The following is a 24,926-nucleotide window of genomic DNA, read 5'->3' on the forward strand; positions in this document are numbered from 1 at the left end:
TGGGCCTTGTGTGCTCATCCAGGGAAGTCAGTGAAATGGTGCAACAGAGTCCATTGTTGCCTCATTTCATTGCAAATGAGGGGAATACAAATTGTCAAAATGGAGGCTGACAAATTATTCCACTATTACTAGTAATAATTTCAGGGCTAGTGTGTTTCAGTTTGATCTTTTTTATTTTTTGCCTCTTGAAACCAAATCTGGAATCACAAGAACAACTTCAGTATAATAAGAGCTCATGTTTATTTACAACTTTCAACATTCAAGGCCCTTTTATCTATTAATCTCCAATTGGTCATCACAGAAACCCAAGGGGTAAGGGGGAAAGGTATTAATTATTAGTGAATTCCATGGATAAAGCTGCTGACAAGAATGGCTAAGATTAGGTCAAATTTCATAAAATTGGTACTGGCAGAGTTGATCCAAGTTTCCAGGTACTTTGGTTTATGATTCACTGCTTTGCCAAAGCTATAGTACCATACCACCTCTATGTACAGCTGAATCTTAGGAAAACCAAAGATCTTATTGATGTACAAATCTTGTTTCTATCCAATAACTGTTTCCTCAATTGTGGATTATGTCTTATAATATCCATTGTTACTTATATAGAAACCAAGCAAAACTGTTTGGCTACTCGTATATTCTTAATTAATATTTATCTGTATCTTATGAATATTTTTTGCTGCATTTTTAGTCATTTTCTGCATTGAACGTTTTTCCATTTTCTTCATTGTCATTTTCATATGAGTATCTCACAAATTTGTTAGGTTATCAGTCAAATAGAACAGATATTATGCTCTTGAATTTTATTTGTAATGTTGCCAATTTATATCTTTCCCAAGATATGATTTAATGCATTTTTTTCAGTGTTTACAGTAACATTTTATTTCTGGCTGAAATTTACTCTTTGTGCTTAGATAATAATGTTATGAATATCTCTAGGCATCTTCTATCTGTGCTTGGAAGGGGATACTGATATACTGAGAGGGTCAGAGAAATGCACTGGAATTTGTCGTCTTGGTAGCTCTTTTGTATGGAAAACTAAAGACAAAAATCATTATAAGCCTTTGGAGAGAAAGTTGTATCAGAAGGTGCTTTTTGGTGAACCAATTTCCCAGTCTCTCTGTGATTTGAATGGGCTATGATATCAGTAATACTGGAGTAAAAAGGTGAATTAGTTCACAATATTACATAAGAAGAATATTTTTTCAGCTCCTTAGAAAAAATAACCAAGTTACAGCAAACCTTACAAAAACAAAAAACAAAAAACCCCACATTTCAACATTGGATCTTATTACATGAACGTGATTTCTTTTTATATCAATTCAGTTCAGTTGCTCAGTCGTGTCCAACTCTTTGCGACCCCATGAATTGCAGCATGCCAGGCCTCCCTGTCCATCATCAATTCCTGGAGTTCACCCAAACTCACATCCATTGAGTCGGTGATGCCATCCAGCCATCTCATCCTGTCGTCTCCTTCTCCTCCTGTCCCCAATCCCTTCCAGCATCAGAGTCTTTTCCAATGAGTCAACTCTTCGCATGAGGTGGCCAAAGTATTGGAGTTTCGGTTTCTTAAAGACATAGACTATTTCTGATGGAGGAAAATAAAATAATCTTTTATAAATCAAAGTATCTGTGGCTTTAATTTTCCGTAGCAGTATAGGCTCAGGAAGCGAAATTTGGCTGAAAGTTGAAATATTACTTTTTATTTTATGATATAAAATATTATAAAATATAGAACATAGTCAAAAATAAAGTGATTTGTGTATCTAAGAAATCTGAAATCTTAAACAGTTTTTTCCCATTGGTTTAGAGGCTCCTTACAAAACTGTCACGCTTTTGTTTTCCTATATATTCCAATTAGGATATTTATTGTTGGTACACAACCAAGAGTATCTCAGGGAAACTCAAAATAATTTAATTCTGAACTGTGATTAGCAAAGATACAGGATATTTGACCAGCATAATTATTTAATAATCTGAACTTATGGGCACTTGTATTAATCTGTATTTCTCAACTGCAGACATCTATTTCAAGTACATACAAAATTATTAAACACTAAGTAAATATCAGTAATTTTAAGTGGATTAAAGTGACATGGATTAATCCTTTGAGTTAATCTGGAAATCATTTCTAAGGCAAAAACTAGAAAAATCCCTGTTACTTAGAAGAAAAACATGGTTAATAACCCATGGCTCCCCCCAAAAAATTATAGTAAAAGCTAGAATATGTTTTAACTAAATAATAACAATAATGCAATAAAAAACCTATGATATTTAGATAAGAAAGTGCTTAGTGAAAATTTTATGTACTTAAATTCTTACATTAGAAATTAATTAGCTTGCAATATAAACTAATGGAATAGAACACAAATGTCAGAGAGAATTTGGAAAGACTGATAACATATTCAAGACTCCATCAAGAATGAGCAAGAGAAGTAGAGAAGACAAAAGTCCCACAACGTGTGTGTGTGTATATGTATTACAGAGTGTGGCAGAAGGTGGTAAATGATATATTTTGTAGGAGAAACTATAGAGTAAATTAAAGGAGATAAAAAATGGAGAGCAAATTGCAATATTAGGGAGCTTAGGATAGTTACAAAAATAAGAAGGCGAAAAAACCTTTTTTCTTTGTAATGAGAACACTTAGGATCTAATCTCTTTATTTCAAATACACCATACAGCAATGCTACCTATAGTCATCATGTTTTGTGTTACAGCCCTAGTGTTTATCTTATAACCCAAAGGTGATCTTGGACTTAGCTGATACTTATTCCCCTTCCCAACTTTTGTAAAGTTATCGCCATTCTAGAGAAGGCAATGGCAACCCACTCCAGTACTCTTACCTGGAAAATCCCGTGGATAGAGGAGCCTGGTGGCTGCAGTCCATGGGGTCGCTAGGAGTTGGACACAGATGAGCAACTTCACTTTCACTTTCCACTTTCATGCATTGGAGAAGGAAATGGCAACTCACTCCAGTATTCTTGCCCGGAGAATCCCAGGGACGGAGGAGCCTGGTGGGCTGCTGTCTATGGGGTCAAACAGAGCTGGACACGACTGAAGTGACTTAGCAGAATGTGTATGAAGCAGACTCTTACTGTGGTTTTGATTTGTCCTTCCCTAATTACTAACAGTTTTAATCATCTTTTCTTGTGTTTAATGGCTATTTACATATCTTCTTTGGATAAATGTCTATTGAAGTCCTTTGTGTTTTTCTTTATAGGATTGTGTACTTTTTCATTGTTGAGTTGTAGGAGTTATCTATCAGTTCAGTTGAGTTCAGTCGCTCCCGGAGTTCACTCAGACTCACGTCCATTAGTCTGTGATGCCATCCAGCCATCTCATCCTGGATCGTCCCCTTCTCCTCCTGCCCCCAGTCCCTCCCAGTATCAGAGTCTTTTCCAATAAGTCAACTCTTCGCATGAGGTGGCCAAAGTACTGGAGCTTCAGCTTTAGCATCATTCCTTCCAAAGAAATCCCAGGGCTGATTTCCTTCAGAATGGACTGGTTGGATCTCCTTGCAGTCCAAGGGACTCTCAAGAGTCTTCTCCAACACCACAGTTCAAAAGCATCAATTCTTCAGCGCTCAGCCTTATTCACAGTCCAACTCTCACTTCCATACATGACCACAGGAAAAACAATAGCCTTGACTAGACAGACCTTAGTCGGCAAAGTAATGTCTCTGCTTTTGAGTATACTATCTAGGTTGGTCATAACTTTTCTTCAAAGGAGTAAGCATCTTTTAATTTCATGGCTGCAGTCACCATCTGCAGTGATTTTGGAGACCAAAAAAATAAAGTCTGACACTGTTTCTACTGTTTCCCCATCTATTTCCCATCAAGTGATGGGACCAGATTCCATGATCTTCATGTTCTGAATGTTGAGCTTTAAGCCAACTTTTTCACTCTCCTCGTTCACTTTCATCAAGAGGCTTTTTAGCTTCTCTTCACTTTCTGCCATAAGGGTGGTGTCATCTGCATATCTGAGGTGATTGATATTTCTCCTGGCAATCTTGATTCCAGCTTGTGTTTCTCCCAGCCCAGCATTTCTCATGATGTACTCTGCATAGAAGTTAAATAAGCAGGGTGACAATATACGGCCTTGATGTACTCCTTTTCCTATTTGGAACCAGTCTGTTGTTCCATGTCCAGTTCTAACTGTTGCTTCCTGACCTGCATACAGATTTCTCAAGAGGCAGGTCAGGTGGTCTGGGATTCCCATCTCTTTCAGAATTTTCCACAGTTGATTGTGATCCACACAGTCAAAGGCTTTGGCATAGTCAATAAAGCAGAAATAGATGTTTTTCTGGAACTCTCTTGCTTTTTCCATGATCCAGTGGATGTTGGTCATTTGATCTCTGGTTCCTCTGCCTTTTCTAAAACCAGCTTGAACATCAGGAAGTTCACGGTTCATGTATTCCTGAAGCCTGGCTTGAGAATTTTGAGCATTACTTTACTAGCATGTGAGGTGAGTGCAATCGTGCGGTAGTTTGAGCATTCTTTGGCATTGCCTTTCTTTGGGATTGGAATGAAAACTGACCTTTTCCAGTCCTGTGGCCACTGCTGAGTTTTCCAAATTTGCTGGCATATTGAGTCCAGCACTTTCACAGCATCATCTTTCAGGATTTGCAACAGCTCAACTGGAATTCCATCACCTCCACTAGCTTCGTTTGTAGTGATGCTTCCTAAGACCCACTTGACTTCACATTCCAAGATGTATGGCTCTAGGTGAGTGATTACACCATCGTGATTATCTGGGTCGTGAAGATCTTTTTTGTACAGTTGTTCTGTGTATTCTTGCCACCTCTTCTTAATATCTTCTGCTTCTCTTAGGTCCAGACCATTTCTGTCCTTTATCAAGCCCATCTTTGCATGAAATGTTCCCTTGGTATCTAATTTTCTTGAAGAGATCTCTAGTCTTTCCCATTCTGTTGTTTTCCTCTATTTCTTTGCATTGATCACTGAAGAAGGATTTCTTATCTCTTCTTGCTATTCTTTGGAACTCTGCATTCAGATGCTTATATCTTTCCTTTTCTCCTTTGCATTTTGCCTCTCTTCTTTTCATAGCTATTTGTAAGACCTCCCCAGACAGCCGTTTTGCTTTTTTGCATTTCTTTTCCTTGGGGATGGTCTTGATCACTGTCTCCTGTACAGTGTCACCAACCTCATTCCATAGTTCATAGACCCTTAAATCTATTTCTCACTTCCACTGTATAATCATAAGGGATTTGATTTAGGTCATACCTGAATGGTCTAGCGTTTTCCCCTACTTTCTTCAATTTAAGTCTGAATTTGGCAATAAGGAGTTCATGATCTGAACCACAGTCAGCTCCTGGTCTTGTTTTTGTTGACTGTATAGAGCTTCTCCATCTGTGGCTGCAAAGAATATAATCAATCTGATTTTGGTGTTGACCATCTGGTGATGTCCATGTGTAGAATCTTCTCTTGTGTTATTGGAAGAGGTTGTTTGCTATAACTACTGCATTTTCTTGGCAAAACTCTATTAGCCTTTGCCCTGCTTCATTCTGCATTCCAAGACCAAATTTGCCTGTTACTCCAGGTGTTTCCTGACTTCCTACTTTTGCATTCCAATCCCCTATAATGAAAAGGACATCTTTTTTGGGTGTTAGTTCTAAAAGGTCTTGTAGGTCTTCATAAAACTGTTCAACTTCAGTTTCTTCAGCGTTACTGGTTGGGGCATAGACTTGGATAACTGTGATACTGAATTGTTTGCCTTGGAGACGAACAGAGATCATTCTTTCGTTTTTGAGATTGCATCCAAGTACTGCATTTCGGACTCTCTTGTTGACCGTGATGGCTACTCCATTTCTTCTGAGGGATTCCTGCCCACAGTAGTAGATATAATGGTCATCTGAGTTAAATTCACCCATTCCAGTCCATTTTAGTTTGCTGATTCCTAGAATGTCGATGTTCACCCTTGCCATCTCTTGTTTGACCACTTCCAATTTGCCTTGATTCATGGACCTGACATTCCAGGTTCCTATGCAATATTGCTCTTTACAGCATCAGATCTTGCTTCTATCACCAGTCACATCCACAACTGGGTATTGTTTTTGCTTTGGCTCCATCCCTTCATTCTTTCTGGAGTTATTTCTCCACTGATCTCCAGTAGCATATTGGACACCTAATGACCTGGGGAGTTCCTCTTTTCGTATCCTATCATTTTGCCTTTTCCTACTGTTCATGAGGTTCTCAAGGCAAGAATACTGAAGTGGCTTGCCATTCCCTTTTCTAGTGGACCACGCTCTGTCAGACCTCTCCACCATGACCCACCTGTCTTGGGTTGCCCCGCAGGCATGGCTTGGTTTCATTGAGTTAGACAAGGCTGTGGTCCTAGTGTGATTAGATTGACTAGTTTTCTGTGAGTATGGTTTCAGTGTGTCTGCCCTCTGATGCCCTCTTGCAACACTTACCATCTTACTTGGGTTTCTCTTACCTTGGCGTGGGGCATCTCTTCACGGCTGCTCCAGCAAAGCACCGCTGCTGCTCCTTACCTTGGACGAGGGGTATCTCCTTACCGCCTGACTTTCAACGTGGGATTGCTCCTCTAGGTCCCTCCTGTGCCTGGCAGCCACCACTCCTCGGGTTGTTCCTCCCGGCTGCTGGCCCTGGCCTCAGGCGTGGGTGGCTCCTCCCAGCTGCTGCCCCTGGCTTCGGGCACGAGGTGGCTTGTGACTTCTCCTGGCCACCCCTGATCTCGGACGCGGGATGTGTCCTCCCGGCCACCGCCCTGACCTCGGACGAAGGATTTATCTATATATTCTGGATATTAAGCCATTATTGAGTATATGATTTGCAAATATTTTTTTCTCATTCCGTAAGCTGTCTTTTAAATTTTTCAGTAGAATTTATTTTTAAAGTACTTGTATGTTCACAGCAAAACCAACTCCCGCACATGCACAGCCTCCCTTTGACTAACATGTTGCCTACCAGAGGGTTGATTTGTCACACTGGAGTTGTCATTATCACCACAGTCCATAGTTCACATTAGTGTTCCCTCTTGGTGAAAGAACACCAGCTGTTAGACACTTGGTGATAAACAGTAAATCAAACTCTTATACTCAGTTACTTAATAGTAGCCTTACTAAATTTATTCCAATATATTTAAACACTTTTTTCTTATTGGATGCAATGTTTTAAAAAATATCCTTTTTTAATATTACATTTATGTTCAATTTAACACTGCTGAAAATTTCCCTAACTCAGTTACTCAAATTTTGGTCCACAGACAAATAGAATTTTTATTAGAATTCAGGCTCCACCCCAGCCTTATAGATTGTAAACTGCATTTTAACAAATATGTATATATATATATATACACACACACTAAAACTTGAGAAACACTCATTTAAACAGACAAACATTTGAAAAAGTTTTCTGGTGAGGGGAGAGCTATGATTTTATTCTTTATTGACATATACAAATATATCAGGATTTATATATGGGCAATAATTAATGTTTTAAATATTGAAAGTGATTCTGTATTTTTTTAATTTATTTATTTATTTATTTTTTAATTTATTATTTTTTTAATTTTAAAATCTTTAATTCTTACATGCGTTCCCAAACATGAACCCCCCTCCCACCTCCCTCCCCATAACATCTCTCTGGGTCATCCCCATGCACCAGCCCCAAGCATGCTGCACCCTGCATCAGACATAGACTGGCGATTCAATTCTTACATGGTAGTATACATGTTAGAATGCCATTCTCCCAAATCATCCCACCCTCTCCCTCTCCCTCTGAGTCCAAAAGTCCGTTATACACATCTGTGTCTTTTTTCCTGTCTTGCATACAGGGTCGTCATTGCCATCTTCCTAAATTCCATATATATGTGTTAGTATACTGTATTGGTGTTCTTCTTTCTGGCTTACTTCACTCTGTATAATTGGCTCCACTTTAATCCATCTCATCAGAACTGATTCAAATGAATTCTTTTTAATGGCTGAGTAATACTCCATTGTGTATATGTACCACTGCTTGCTTGTCCATTCATCTGCTGATGGACATCTAGGTTGTTTCCATGTCCTGGCTATTATAAACAGTGCTGCAATGAACATTGGGGTACATGTGTCTCTTTCAATTCTGGTTTCCTCGGTGTGTATGCCCAGCACTGTGATTGCTGGGTCATAAGGTAGTTCTATTTGCCATTTTTTAAGGAATCTCCACACTGTTCTCCATAGTGGCTGTACTAGTTTGCATTCCCACCAACAGTGTAGGAGGGTTCCCTTTGCTCCACACCCTCTCCAGCATTTATTGCTTGCAGATTTTTGGATCGCAGCCATTCTGACTGGTGTGAAGTGGTACCTCATTGTGGTTTTGATTTGCATTTCTCTGATAATGAGTGATATTTTAATGAATTTAATTGATTGATTCATACTCTAGTCAAGATTTAATGGCTGTATATATATTTAATTGCCTGATATAATTTACTGGTGATTTTAAGAAATTTTAAAGAATAAACATTTGTGTGTTTATTCAGAAATATTTATTGAGTATCTATCATGTGTGAGGGTTTCTTCTAGCTATTTGGATTAATGCTATGAACAGTACAGACAAACTTCCTGCTCTCATGGAGCTTCCATTATGGATGGTGGTAGTGTAGGTGGACACAGACAAAACAGAGTAAATAAAATAATGCAGTAAAATAAGGATAAGTGCTCTGGCAAAAAAGTGAAATAGGGAAAAATGAGAAAGAAAATGCTTATAGTGATGGTTACAGTTTTAAACAGGGCCATCAGAGAAGTTCTCACTGAGAAATTGACATTTAAATAAAGAATGAAAAAGCAGTGGGTTTGAGCCGAGTGATATTTTCTATAATAGAATCATTTTTTTTAAATTAAGAATGTTTTAAAAGCCAGCAATAACCAAAACATACCCCTTTAGGTATCATTTCCACATCACCAACAATTTCCTTTGGTTTCTGTGAATGTATGACTGTAATTCCCCTAAACAGTTATCCTTCATTTGAGTTGACTCATTTACATCCTGAATGTCCTTTCTTATTTGTTATAGCAGAATTCTTTCTCTCTTTAAGTAAACTGATGAATGTTGGAGGGAGAAGGGGCTACTGTTTGATTATATATATATAATTGATGCTTTTGAACTGTGGTGTTGGAGAAGACTCCTGAGAGTCCCTTGGACTGCAAGGAGATACAACCAGTCCATCCTAAAGGAGATCAGTCCTGATATATTCATGGGAAGGAATGATGCTAAAGCTGAAGCTCCAGTAGTTTGGCCACCTCATGCGAAGAGTTGACTCATTGGAAAAGACTCTGATGCTGGGAGGGATTGAGGGCAGGAGGAGAAGGGGACGACAGAGGATGAGATGGCTGGATGGCATCACAGACTCAATGGATGTGAGTTTGAGTGAACTCCAGGAATTGGTGATGGACAGGGAGGCCTGGCGTGCTGCGAATCACGGGGTTGCAAAGAGTCAGACACTACTGAGCGACTGAACTGAACTGAACTGAATGTTTTACTCACTGTAAGGTTATATTGGGGCTTCCCTGGTGGCTCAGATGATAAAGAATCTGCCTGCAATTTAGGAGACCTGGATTCAAACCCTGGGTTGAAGAGATGCCCTGGAGAAAGGAATAGTGACCCATTCCAATATTCTTGCCTGGAGAATTCCATGGACAGAGATGCCTGGTGAGCTACAGTCCATGGGGTCACAAAGAGTCAGGCATGACTGAATGACTCACACATACACACACAAGGTTATATTATGAAGCTTATGTCTCCATCAATATCCAGTGCTTCACCTAAAACTTTTGAGCATTTCAGAATTTGTGCTCAGTTGTGTCTAAAATGAATTTAAAGGTGTAGACTGCCTTTATGAGAGTGCAACAGTGTCCACCGTCCTGGGCATCAAAAACCACTGACCTAGCCTTGCATACTGGACATTTCCTTTTAATTTATTTATTTGGAAAACACTGGGCATCTCTAACATTAATATAATTGACCTGGAGTGAAAACAAAGAAAAATAAGATATTACATGAATTGCTGAGCTTCTTGTCTAGCTAGAGAAATAAATACCTAAACATTCACAGTGTGAATGGGCATTAGAGTAAGTACAAAGGATTTTTGAATGGATAAAAGTGGGAGAGAATATATAAATATATAATATATAAATATATACTCCCAACATGAACTTTCATAAACTTTACATCACCTTGAAAACAACTGGTATATTTTCAGAGACTTTATTCATCACGCACTATGAATAGCTTTTGTTTTCTGTGGGAGATTATGTTAGAAAGTAGGTCAGGTATCATAATGTTAATAAACCAAACCTTCTGGAAATGATCAGCTATCTTAAGCTTCAGGAATTTATTATTTGCAGGCTGTAGTCAAGTGACTGGAGCTCAGGAAGCTTTCATTGTCTTTCCAAAATTATTGACACTGATCCCCACTCTCACCAACTCAGTTTTGTAAGTGACATGAATTAGAATAATATTTTCCAAATTACAAAATCAGGTAGTCATCAGTTCAGTCACTCAGTCGTGTTCAACTCTTTGCGACCCCATAAATTGCAGCACGCCAGGCCTCCCTGTCCATCACCAGCTCCAGAGTTCACCCAAACTCATGTCCATCGAGTCGGTATTTCCATCCAGCCATCTCATCCTCTGTTGTCCCCTTCTCCTCCTGCCCCCAATACCTCCCAGCATCAGAGTCTTTTCCAATGAGTTAACTCTTTGCATGAGGCGGCCAAAGTACTGGAGTTTCAGCTTTAGCATCAGTCCTTCCAAAGAACACCCAGGACTGATCTCCTTTAGGATGGACTGGTTGAATCTCCTTGCAGTCCAAGGGACTCTCAAGAGTCCTCTCCAACACCACAGTTCAAAAACATCAATCCTCCGGTGCTCAGCTTTCTTCACAGTACAACTTTCACATCTAGATACGACCACTGGAAAAACCATAGCCTTGACCAGATGAACATTTGCTGGCAAAGTAATGTCTCTGCTTTTCAACATGCTGTCTAGATTGGTCGTAACTTTCCTTTCAAGGAGTAAGTGTCTTTGAATTTCATGGCTGCAGTCACCATCTGCACTGATTTGGGAGCCCCCCAAAAAATAAAGTCTGACACTGTTTCTACTGTTTCCCCATCTATTTCCCATGAAGTAATGGGAGCAGATGCCATGATCTTCGTTTTCTGAATGTTGAGCTTTAAGCCAACTTTTTCACTCTCCTCGTTCACTTTCATCAAGAGGCTTTTTAGCTCCTCTTCACTCTCTGCCATAAGGGTAGTGTCATCTGCATAATTGAGGTTATTGATATTTCTCCCAGAGTACATCATGGGCTGGAAGCTTGTACTCTGCATAGAAGTTAAATAAGCAGGGTGACAGTATACAGCCTTGATGTACTCCTTTTCCTATTTGGAACCAGTCTGTTGTTCCATGTCCAGTTCTAACTGTTGCTTCCTGACCTGCATACAGATTTCTCAAGAGGCAGGTCAAGAGATGGGAATCCCATCAAGAGATGGGATTCCCATCTCTTTCAGAATTTTCCACAGTTGATTGTGATCCACACAGTCAAAGGCTTTGGCATAGACAATAAAGCAGAAATAGACGTTTATCTGGAACTCTCTTGCTTTTTCCATGATCCAGTGGATGTTGGCCATTTGATCTCTGGTTTTTCTGCCTTTTCTAAAACCAGCTTGAACATCTGGATGTTCACGGTTCATGTATTCCTGAAGCCTGGCTTGGAGAATTTTGAGCATTACTTTACTAGCATGTGAGATGAGTGCAACTGTGCGGCAGTTTGAGCATTCTTTGGCATTGCCTTTCTTTGGGATTGGAATGAAAACTGACCTTTTCCAGTCCTGTGGCCACTGCTGAGTTTTCCAAATTTGCTGGCATATTGAGTCCAGCACTTTCACAGCATCATCTTTCAGGATTTGAAACAGCTCAACTGGAATTCCATCACCTCCACTAGCTTCGTTTGTAGTGATGCTTCCTAAGACCCACTTGACTTCACATTCCAAGATGTATGGCTCTAGGTGAGTGATTACACCATTGTGATTATCTGGGTCATGAAGATCTTTTTTGTACAGTTGTTCTGTGTATTCTTGCCACCTCTTCTTAATATCTTCTGCTTCTGTTAGGTCCAGACCATTTCTGTCCTTTATCGAGCCCATCTTTGCATGAAATGGTCCCTTGTTATCTCTCATTTTCTTGAAGAGATCTTTAGTCTTTCCCATTCTGTTGTTTTCCTCTATTTCTTTGCTATTTCTTTGCTATTTTCTCTATTTCTTTCCTCTATTTCTTTTCTATTTACCACTGAGGAAGGCTTTCTTATCTCTCCTTGCTATCCTTTGGAGCTCTGCATTTAGATGCTTATATCTTTCCTTTTCACAGCTATTTGTAAGGCCTCCCCAGAGAGCCATTTTGCTTTTTTACATTTCTTTTCCATGGGGATGGTCTTGATCCCTGTTTCCTGTACAGTGTCACCAACCTCATTCCATAGTTCATCAGGCACTCTATCTATCAGATCTAGGCCCTTAAATCTATTTCTCACTTCCACTGTATAATCATAAGGGATTTGATTTAGGTCATACCTGAATGGTCTAGCGGTTTTCCCTACTTTCTTCAATTTAAGTCCGAATTTGGCAATAAGGAGTTCATGATCTGAGCCATAGTCAGCTCCCAGTCTTGTTTTTGTTGACTGTATAGAGCTTCTCCATTTGTGGCTGCAAAGAATATAATCAATCTGATTTCGGTGTTGACCATCTGGTGATGTCCATGTGCAGTTGGAAGATGGTGTTTGCTATGACCAGTGTGTTCTCTTGGCAAAACTCTATTATCCTTTGCCCTGCTTCATTCCGCATTCCAAGGCCAAATTTGCCTGTTACTCCAGGTGTTTCTTGACTTCCTACTTTTGCATTCCAGTCCCCTATAATGAAAAGGACATTTTTTTGAGTGTTAGTTCTAAAAGATCTTGTAAGTCCTCATAGAACTGTTCAGATTCTTCAGTGTTACTGGTTGGGGCACAGACTTGGATTACTGTGATATTGAATGGTTTGCCTTGGAGACAAACAGAGATCATTCTTTCGTTTTTGAGACTGCATCCAAGTACTGCATTTCAGAGAAGACAGACTTCTATGTGAGGGGTTTCTCTGGATCCTGCAGTGTGAATTTTCAAAAAGCTGATACTATAAATAGAATTTTTCCCAATACCTTATGCCCCCAGTTTTTTTAGTATGAAAACCAAATATGCTCTTTGTAGAACAATTGTTTTGTGTCTGTGAAACAGTTTGTAAAGTATTTGTAGAATTTATTACCATTATTTTAACAAAACAAGGCAATAGAAAGGATATCACATCACAATATAATGATATAGCTCAATAGCTATGCTTCATTCTCTACCTCATAGTTTGTCATTTTGAGAAAGTTATGTAAATATACCATGTGACCTTTAGAGACTGTTTTTTAAATTTCATTCAGCATAACCCCCCTGAAAGCCATCCAAGTTGTTGTGTGTTTATTTGTTCCTTTTTATTGCTGCCTTATGTTCCACTATGTGGAATGTACATAGTTCCACATAGTACCATTTTCTGGAGTGGCTATACCGTTTTATGTAACCACCAGCAATGTATGAGAGATCAGTTTGTCTACATTGTTGTGAGCATTTGGTATTGTAACTATTTTATTTTTATTTTGCTCTTCCTGTTGGTATGGAATATCTCATCACGATATTTATTTGCATTTTCCCTAGTAGCTCGTGGTGTTAAACATCTTTTCACATGTTTCTTTGTCATCTTTCTGTTGTCTGGTGAAATGTTTCTTCGTGTCTTTTTTGTCCATTTTCTAAGCAGATTTTTTTCAAACTGCTGAGTCTTCACAGTTCTTAATATGTTATAGAAATAAGTCCTTTGGCTGATATGAGTGGCACATTACATAGTGTGGCACTAAAGAGTAAGGAGTTTTGTTTTGATGAAGTCCAGTGTATTGATCTTTCCCTTTTGGGATAATGCTTTTGATATGGTAAAAATAATTCACTGAGTTTTTCCAGATTTTCTCTTTTTTTCTTCTAAAAGTATAGTATTAATATTGTACATTTAAATGTATGCTCCATTTTGTTAGTTTTTATAGAAGATGTGAGATTTAGGGCACATTTTTAATTTTTTGCTAATAGTTATCCAGTTGCTTCATCACCATTAACAAACTGACCTCCCTGCCTGTAACTGTATTTGCATATTTGTCAAATATTAGTTGGTTGTACTTGTGTGAAGCTATTTTCGGGTTCTGTATTCTGCTCCATTGATCCATATGTCTGTTCCTTCATCAATGCCACATGGTCTTAGGAACTAAAACTTTGTCATAAATCCTGAAATTAGATGCAGCAAGTCCTTCTATTTTATTTTTCAACTGAATAGCATCAGTTATTCCAGTTTCTTTGGCCTGGCTTTTGCATTTTTAAAAAATCATCTACATATCTATCAAAAGTGAAATAATTTTGATAAGAATTTTATTAAACACATATATCAGTTTGGGAGAAATAAGACTTTTACTAGGATGAGTGTTCCAATCCATGAGCCATTTGTCTCTGCATTATTAAGACTTAGATTTCTTTCACCCATGTTTTGTGGTTTTCAGCTTGTAAGTCTTATACATATTTTATAAGATTTGTACTTAAGCGTTTCACTTTTAAAGGACTGCAAATAGAATTATATTTAAAAGTTTGATTTTTACCTATTCATTGATGGTATAAGGTTCAGTTAGTTTATACAGTTAATATTATATGTATTGATCATACAGATCAATAGATTATCCTTCACACTTGTTCAGTTGCTAAGTAGTGTCTGATTCTTTGTCACCCCGTGGACTGTAGCATGCCAGGCTTCTCTGTTCTCCACTATTTCCCAAGTTTGCTATATTCGTGTCCATTGAGCAGGTGATGCTATCTGACCATCTCATCCTCTGCCCTCCCCCCACGCTTTGCCTTCAATCTATCCCAGCATCAGGGGCTTTTCCAATGAGTCAGCTCTTCACATCAGGTGGCCAAAGTATTGGTGCTTAAACATCAGTCCTTCCAATTAATATTCAGTATTGATTTCCTGTAGGATTGACTGGTTTGATCTCCTTGCAGCCCAAGGGCCTCTCAAGAGTCTTCTCCAATACCACAACGTGAAAGCATCAGTTCTTCGGTGCTCAGCCTTCTTTATGGTCCAACTCTCACATCCATACATGACTACTGGGAAAACCATAGCTTTGACTAGACGGACCTTTGTCAGCAAAGTGATATCTTTGAATTTTAATATGCTGTCTAGATTTGTCATATCTTTCCTTCCAATGAGCAGGCATCTTTTAATTTCATGGCTGAATGAAACTTCTTGTGTATTTCTGTTAAAATGCATAATCTGAATCTAATCACCAGGATTCCTCAGACAAACCCAAATTCAAGTACTTGCTAAAATAACTGGCCTGGCCTCATGGAACATATCCAGGCAAAGGAAGAAAAAGAAAGGATGAAAAACTCTTGTAGACAAGAAAATAAAATTCACGACAACTTAATACAATGTGTGATCTAACTTGGATTAGATTTTGAACCAAGGAGAAAGATAACTATAAAGGACTTAGGCAGAATACTTGACAAATTGAAATATGAACTGTGTGTTAGATATTAGTATTAAAGTCACATTTTCTGGTTTTGTGGTTTTTCTGTGGTTATGTAAGAAAACATCTTTGTTTACAAGAAAGACACATGAAAATATTAATGAAGTGATGCTATATCTCTAAGTTACTTTCAGATTTTTCTGAAATTCTTATATAGATATGCATATGCATATATAGATAGACAAATAGGGAAATGTAGATATATAAGAATCAAGTTAAAGAGTAGACAGAAAATACTTATACAATTCTTATAACTTTTCTATAAGCTTGAAATTATTTCAAAATAAAATATTGCAAAAAATAACATCATATTAAGACAATCAAGAGAAAGAAATATTAACTTGGAAAAAAAACAATTCAAGTGATAAATACAAGAATATGTAATTTTTAAAAGTAGACAAAACACCAATTTTTTTTATCTTAAAAAAGGAAAAATACATACAAATGTAGGTTTGCTTAAGGGAAATTAACAAGTATATGGAAACTAATAACTGTGCTAGTTTGAAAATGTCAATGAAATGGTTAGTTTTTTTCACAGAAAAATGACCAAAATCAAACTAATGAAGCAGAAAACCTGAATAGACCATTAAGTATCAAATAAAGTTATCAACAAATGTCCTCCGATTTTGTCTCCTCGGATAGTTACTGCTGAGTGCTATCAGTTTTCAAATGAATTGATAAGGTCCAAAGAAACTATTCCAACCATATGAAATGATAGAATTTATTTTATGAAGCTAATATATCACTGATAATGAAGACTCCAGAAATTAGAAAATAAAATGAAAGTTAAACCTCCTTGTGAATATAAATGTGCCAAAACTTAAAACACCAGCAAACTAAATTCAGTAATGTAACAATCATATACTTTGAGATGAGAATCTTACATTTCAAAAATGTTTTAGTGCAACAGACTGTTAATGTAACCAAGTCACTAAAACCTGTCACAGTAAACTGATAGGTGCTGAAAATATTCTCTGAAATATAACAACCATTTCTTATAATATATACAGAATGGTGTTACTTTAATAAGTTAACAATGGTCTATCAAATTAAAGAAGGAAACAATGGAAATATTCCCATAAAATCAAGGTCATGTCAAAAATATCCATTACGAATATTATTATTTGTACTCTTTGTGATTCTGCTTAATATGGTGGGACATGAAATATGGAAATGACAAATTCTATTTTCTTTTTATTGAATTATAATACAGTTCAGTTCAGTTCAGTCTCTCAGTCGCGTCCGACTCTTTGCAACCCGGTGAATCGCAGCACGCCAGGCCTCCCTGTCCATCACCATCTCCCGGAGTTCACTCAGACTCACGTTCACCAAGTCTGTGAATGCGACCTGTGAATGCGACCTTGGGTGGAAACAGTCTGTGCAGATGGAGCCAATTAAAATGAAGTCATACTGGATTAGGTGGGCTCAAACCCGGTGATTGGTGTCCCTGTAAGAAGAGAGAAGTAGGAGCAGAGACCCCCAGAGGGAAGAGGACGTGATGACACACAGGGTGAATGCCTTGTGAGTGGAGTGCTGTGGACAGGACCAGGCACGCTCAGATTGCCCATAACTACCTGTATGCTTACGAAGACGAAGACGTAAGAAAGGATACGCCTCCCATACCAGGGAGGGCATGGTGCCGCTGACACCTTGATTTCAGATCTTTAATTGAGAGAGAGTCAATTTCTGTTGTTTAAATCCACCCCCTTTGTTATACTTTGTTACAGCAGCCCTAAGAAACAAATACAATTCCCCAAGGAAAGTGCCCCACTCAGAACTGGTGGAAACTAACTTCTTTAAGTTTGTTTTTTGCTAGTTTTGAAAAAAAAAAATTGTCACAGTATAGTTGCTTTATCAGTTCAGTTCAGTCACTCAGTCCTGTCCGACTCTTTGTGACTCTATGGACTGCAGCACGCCAGACTTCCCTGTCCCTCACCAACTCCCAGAGTTTACTCATACTCATGTCCATCAAGTCAGTGATGCCATCCAGCCATCTCATCCTCTGTTGTCCGCTTCTCCTGCCTTCAATCCTTCCCAGCATCAGGGTCTTTTCCAGTGAGTCAATTCTTTGAATGAGGTGGCCAAAGTATTGGAATTTCAGCTTCAGCATCAGTCCTTCCAATGAATATTCAGGACTGATTTCCTTTAGGATAGACTGGTTGGATCTCCTTGCAGTTCAAAGGACTCTCAAGAGTCTTGTCTACCACCACAGTTTAAAAAGCATTACTTCTTTGGTGCTCAGCTTTCTTTATAGTCCAACTCTGACATCCATACATGACTACTAGAAAAAACATAGCTTTGACTAGATGGACCTTTGTTGGCAAAGTAATGTCTCTGCTTTTGAATATGCTATCTAGGTTGGTCATAACTTTCCTTCCAAGGAGTAAGCATCTTTTAATTTCATGGCTGCAGTCACCATCTGCAGTGATTTGGGAGCCCCCCAAAATAAAGTCTGACACTGTTTCTACTATTTCCCCATCTATTTCATAAAGTAATGGGACCAGATGCCATGATCTTCGTTTTCTGAATGTTGAGCTTTAAGCCAACTTTTTCGCTCTTCTCTTTCACTTCCATCAAGAGGCTCTTTAATTTTTTGCTTTCTGCAAAGGGTGGTGTCATCAGCAAAGCAAATCAACTGTGTGTGTGTATATATATATATCCTCTTAGTTGGATTTCCTTCCCATTTAGGTCACCATAGAGCATTGAATAGAGTTTCCTGTGCTATCCAGTAGGTTCTCATTAGTTACCTATTTTATATATAGTAGTATAAACACGTCAATCCCAACTCATCCAACCCCCCTTTCCCTCCCTTGGTGTCTGTATTTTTGTTCTCTATATTTTTTGTCCATATTTTTGTTCTCATTTGTATCTCTGTTTCTGCTTTGTAAATAGGTTCATCTGTACCATTTTTATAGCTGGTTTGTTTTTAGTTAGGATTTGTGGACCTTGCTGTGTGCATTATCAGCAGTATAGTATTCTAAAGTTGTTCATAGTTCTAAATAAGCAAGTAAAAGGATTCCTTAGTTAAATAAGTTGGGAATAGACTTCATTATATAAAGAGAGTTTCTATATTGTGGGAATTCATGGAGCTTTTAATATGCTAGTGTATTTTGAAATCTCTCAGTGAGGGATATAATTTATAAGATTGATCATATTCTGTCTCTTGGCAACTGTGAAGAACGTACTTCCTTTGTGCAGCAAATTGATATCTGTTGGACATTCATAATTCAGATGAGCAGAGTTAAATGATGAACAATGCCACCTTAAGAAGAATCAAGCCAAACTGGATCACAGCCATCTTCATGTAGCTCCCTATCCTAGAGAAGAAATCTCCTAGAGCATTTCCTTATAGACACATATATTTTCTTACCCTGTATTATTTGTATTTTTTCTTTTTTGTAGCCTCTACCCCCAGCCACTGTGTACCTCATTATAATGGGGAATACTGGTGCAGGGGTTCTGTCATATCATTCTTAAACTCATAGTCCTGCTACTTACTAGATAGTACTAAGCAAAGTACTTTAACTCTGAACTCTAGCTTTTTCTTTGACCAAAATAAGCATAATAACTATTATATAGAGATGTGGGAATTAAGTGTAATAATATGTATAAAGAAAATGCTCAAGCCCTGATGTTATGTTCTGATTAATACAATGGAGCCCTGTTTCCAGGCTGTTTCCCAGTTTCTTAAATGTGCTTTATTGATAGAATGTGCTCAATAAATACTAATACAAAAGAATACATGCTCCCCGATATTCATAGCAGCAATTTTTACAGTTGCCAAGATATGGAAGCAACCTAAGTCTCCATCAACAGATGAATGGGTGAAGAAGATGTGTGTGTGTCTGTGTGTGTGTGTGTGTGTGTGTATACACATACATACATTGTAATACTCCTCAGCCATAAAAAGAATCCGATTTTGCCATTTGCAACGATATGGATGGACTTGGTGGGCATTATGCTAAATGAAATAAGTCAGAGAAAGACAAATCTCCATGATATAACTTACATGTGAATTCTAAAAAAATACAACAAATTAGTGAATAATACAAAAAAGAAGCAGACTCAAAGATACAGAGAACAACCTCATTGTTACCAGTAGGGAGAGGAGGCAGGAGGGGAGAGGTAATATAGGTAATATGTGGGTTAGGGATTAAGAAGTACAAACTACTAGGTATAATATAAGCTCCAAGGATATATTATGCAACACATGGAAAATAGCTAATATTTTATAATAACTATAAATGGAGTATAACCTTTGACATTTATGAATCACTATATTGTATACCTGTAACATATTGTACAGCAACTATTCTTCAATTTAAAATAAATAATTAAAATGTATATGAAAGGGACAAATGAATATAATGCTATTTTAATTTTAGAGATTTGATGGTAAGATCTTAAAAGGCGTGTTCTTTCAAAACTATGCACATTTTAAATGAAAGTGATATTTTATACTTATAAGGATATCGATCCATGGAAAAATAATAGCATTTTGAAAGGGAAAAACTGGTTTGATGGATGACACAGCTGTAGACAAAGGTGATCATTTTCCTCCTGAGGGCATACTTGTCTGGCATTGGCATTAATTGCTCCATGATATGCCAGGAATTGGCATCTGCACAGAAGACTACTTGTTACTTGTCTCACCTGGCACCAATGGGAAATAGTAGAAAATGAAAGCATAAGTTGCCCCTCCTTACCGTAGTGATGTGAAATTCAAACAGCTTTTAGGCCTCCTTGTGTTTTCTCCACTGACATTTTATAATAAAACTTTCCAAGGAAACATATCTTCAAACCTATAGAAAATATCAAAAGCAGAAATATTATTTATGTTATAGAGATTCATGCAGCTGTATTTTATTTGTTTTTTTTTTTTTTTTTAGAAAAACAAATCGGTCTTTTAGCAATGCGCATCATTTCCTTATACAAGTGGCCTTTTTAGATGCTGGTCCATATGGAAATCTGGTCCTCAGGGGTTGTTAGATTTTCTAATGTAAGGGCAACTGAATTAGTTACTTCATTTATATTCTTAACCAAGACAAGAGTTCAGATTATAAACAAGATAATGAGTTGGGGTTCATTATTATTTTAGTGAGATTTACTTCCCTGTCCTTTGAGAGAATACCTGGGAGAACTTTAGTATTCTGAACTAAAAATTTTATCTGACATGTGTTAACAGTAAGAATACCTCCATAAATAAAAAAGATTTTTCTTTTAAAGATGTGTTTTATTTTTTTGACTGTGCTGTGTGGCTTGTGGGATCTTATTCCCTGACCATGATTGAACTCTGGCCCTAGCAATGAAAGTGCTGAGCCCTAACCACTGGACTGTCAGGGACTTCCCTGAAAAAACACAGATTTGATGCCTTGGTAGTTCTTAAAGAGTCCCATGTAATGAAATAGCTTGTTCATCCAGGAATTTCAGTGACTTCTGCCGGGGTATTGACCTGCCCTCCCTTTCCTGAGAGTTTGGCAGCAGAATCATTCCTACTCTCATTTTGATAAAATCATCTAAATTTTATTTATTAAATTTTTAATTTATTACATTTTATTTATTTGAGCAGTTGTTCAAATGTGCTGTCTTTAAGAGAAAAATCTTTGTCTAAATATACCTTGACATATTGCAACTTACCTTCTTAAGTATTTTCAGTTTTGAACATCAGCTTACATATAATTACGATCTTACAGATTTTCTCTTTCACTTTGTAATATTCACATAGGACTTAATAAAGAATTACTGTTGGCAAGTAATTCTAAACAGTACATTTTTATTGCCCAATTAATCACTCATTGGTTTTATGCCACAGCATGTGAATTTACTTTGAATAATGTGAAAATTGTCCCAAACATATATTTATAAGATATTGCACTTACTAATACATTCTCAGTTTTATAACATCTTTACTAACATTGTTAGTGTTATCATTTACCAGAAGAATTGTAAAAAGGTGTTTGTGTATTCCCAGTATCTGGTTCTGTATGTGAGGAGCTCAGAAATTGCTGGCAACCTATTGTATTGTTGTTGTTCAGTTGCTCAGTCATCTCCAACTCTTGCAACTCCATGGACAGCAGCACATCAAGCTTCCCTGTCCTTCACTGTCTCCTGGAGTTTGCTCAAGCTCATGTCCATTGAGTCAGTGATGCCATCCAACTATCTGTCATCTCCTTCTTCTCCTGCTTTCTGTTTTTCCCAGCATTAGGGTCTTTTCCAACAAGTCGGCTCTTCGCATCAGGTGGCCAAAGTATTGGAGCTTCAGCATCAGTCCTTCCAATGAATATTCACAGTTGATTTCCTTTAGAATTGACTGGTTTGATCTCCTTGCTGTCCAAGGGACTCTCAAGAGTCTTCTGCAGCACCACAGTTAAAAAGCATCAATTCTTTGGTGTCAGCCGCCTTTATCATTTAGCAGCAGAATTGTAAAAAGGTGTTAATGTAATTCCCACTATCTGGTTCTGTATGTGAAGAGCTCAGAAATTGCCAGCAACCTATTGTTTTGATTACAAGTAAAAGTCTGAACAGACTGAAAAATGAAAAACTCTTCTTGCATCCGTAGGGCTTCCCCGATATCTCAGTTGGTAAATAATCTGCCTACATTGCAGGGAACCTGGTTCGATTCCTAGGTCAGGAATATCCTCTGGAAAAGGGATAGGCTACCCGCTCCAGTATTCTTGGGCTTCCCTTGTGTCTCAGATGGTAAAGAATCTGCTTGCAATGTGGGAAACCTGGGTTTTATCCCTGGGTTGGGAAGATCCCCTGGCGAAGGGAAAGGCTACCCACTCTAATATTCTGGTCTGGAGAATTCTATGGACTGTATAGTCCATGGTGTTGCAAAGAGTTGGACACGACTGAACAACTTTCACTTCACTTCAGGTCAGTCACTCAGTCGTGTCCGACATTTTGTGACCCCATGGACTGTAGCAGGCCAGGCCTCCCTGTCCATCGGCAACTCCTGCAGTTTACTCAAACTCATGTCCATTAAGTCAGTGATGCCATCCAACCATATCAACCTCTGCCGTCCGCTTCTCCTCCTGCCTTCAATCTTTCCCAGCATCGGGAACTTTCAAATGAGTTAGTGCTTCATATCAGATGGCCAAAGTATTGGAGTTTCAGCTTCAGATCAGTCCTTCCAATGAATATTCAGGACTGATTTCCTTTAGGATGGACTGGTTGAATCTCCTTGAAGTCCAAGGGATTCTCAAGAGTCTTCTCCAACACCACAGTTCAAAAGCACCAGTTCTTCAGCATTCAGCTTTCTTTACAGTCTGATTCTCACATCTATACCCGACTACTGGAAAAACCATAGCTTTGACTAGATGGACCTTTGTTGGCAAAGTAACGTCTCTGCTTTTTAATATGCTATCTAGGTTGGTCATAACTTTTCTTCTAAGGAGCACATGTCTTTTAATTTCATGGCTGCAGTCACCATCTGCAGTGACTTTGGAGCCCCAGAAAATAAAGTCAGCCACTGTTTCCCCCTCTATTTGCCATGAAGTGATTGGGCCAGATGCCATGATCTTACTTTTCTGAATGTTGAGTTTTAAGCCAATTTTTTCACTCTCACTTTCATCAAGAGGCTCTTAAGTTCTTCTTCACTTTCTTCCATAAGGGTAGTGTCATCTGCATATATGAGGTTATTGATATTTCTTCCAGCAACCTTGATTCCAGCTTGTGCTTCATCCAGCCCAGTGTTTCTCATGATGTACTCTGCATATAAGTTAAATAAGCAGGGTGACAATATCACTTCAGTTCACTTGCATCCATAAGAGAGGGGAGGACATAGCGCAAAAGCTGTCCTCAAGATTGGAAAGATAGGCAGTCTATACAGAGAATCAGAATTTATCAGAGCAGAGATTCGCGAGCAGTAGCCACTTCAGAAATCAGTTGCTAGGATAGGAAAACTTGAGTTATATTGATGAGTTGCTGGAGGCTCAATGTGGCCAAGCCTGAGTGTTAAAAACTACAGGGGAACACAGGCATAAGGTGTGCTCCCCCACCACCGGCCCACTGTGAGATTTATTTCCAGAAGTTCAACCAGGTTCCCACATTAAACATTGGAGAAAAAAGAATCCCCTCCTCCTTCCAGCAGGAGGAGGGATAAAGGAATCATTTTGAAATTCACCAAAGCACTTGATTCTTCTTAACAAGTCCTATCATTAGGGGAAGCTATTATTAGTTAACCAGAGCCTGCATTGCTAAGGTATTATCAGAGCTTAACTGATAGGGGGAGGAGAAATAATGCTAGCTTCCTCTAGGAATCCTGTTTCACCTAAGAAGTGAGGGGGAAAGAAATCCTGAGAACACTTGTGAAATTCAGTGCTGAGGCATAGGTTCACTAAGAGACCCAAGCATAGGACCATAGCACACTCTCCCTCCCCCATACTCACCACCACATTGCTAAAGGCCTGCTTCTGTGAAAGTGAAGTCGCTCAGTCGTATTTGACTCTTTGCAACCCCATGGACTGTAGCCTGACAGGCTCCTCTGCCCATGGAATTTTCCAGGCAAGAACACAGGGATGGGTTGCCATTTCCTTCTCCAGGGGATCTTCCTGACAGAGGAATCGAACCCAGGTCTCCTGCATTGCAGGCAGACTCTTTACTGTCTCAGCCACCAGGGAATCTCAAGGCCTACTTACAGCAGTTCCTTTTGCCTGGTATATCATGTCTGGTTATCAAGAAAAAATTACAAGCCATACTAAAAGACAAAAATAGAATCTGAAGAAACAGAACAACCATCACAACTAGACATGGCAGGGATGTTGGAATTATCAGACTAAGAATTTAAAACAATTATGATTTATATTCTAAGGCCTCTGGTAGGTAAAACAACATGCAAGAAGAACAGATGTAAATCCTAATAAAGACTCCAAAAGAAATGATGGTGATTAAAAACACTGTAACAGAAATGGTGTCTTGATTAACTGAATAGTAGCCTGAATGTGGCTGAGGAGAGAGACCTGCGCTAGAGGGTATATTAATAGAAGTCTCCAAAACTGAAAAGCAAATGAAGGAAGACTGAGAAAAACAGAATATTGGGGGACTATGGGACAACTATCAAAGATGTGACTGATGGGAATATCTAAGGGAGAAGAAAGAAAGGAACAGAAGAAATATTTGAAGCAATAATGACTGAGAATTTTGCCAAACCTATGGCACATAAAAATCACAGATACAGGAAGTTCAGGAAATATGATTCTGGATAAATGCCCAAAAAATCTATACGTGGGCTTAACTTTTAACATTACAGAAAATCAATGGCAAAGTAAAATTTCTGAAGGAAGTCAGAGG

The 24,926-nt window shown here is 38.3% G+C and overlaps 1 protein-coding gene across 1 annotated transcript in view; it reads left to right on the top strand.

Annotated features, from left to right (window-relative positions):
- MALRD1 (MAM and LDL receptor class A domain containing 1) overlaps positions 1–24,926 on the top strand; it is a 595,589-nt gene that overhangs the window by 220,180 nt on the left and 350,483 nt on the right. The window lies entirely within an intron of this gene.

This window comes from Ovis canadensis, chromosome 13, assembly GCF_042477335.2.
Source record: "Ovis canadensis isolate MfBH-ARS-UI-01 breed Bighorn chromosome 13, ARS-UI_OviCan_v2, whole genome shotgun sequence".
Taxonomy (NCBI): domain Eukaryota; kingdom Metazoa; phylum Chordata; class Mammalia; order Artiodactyla; family Bovidae; genus Ovis; species Ovis canadensis.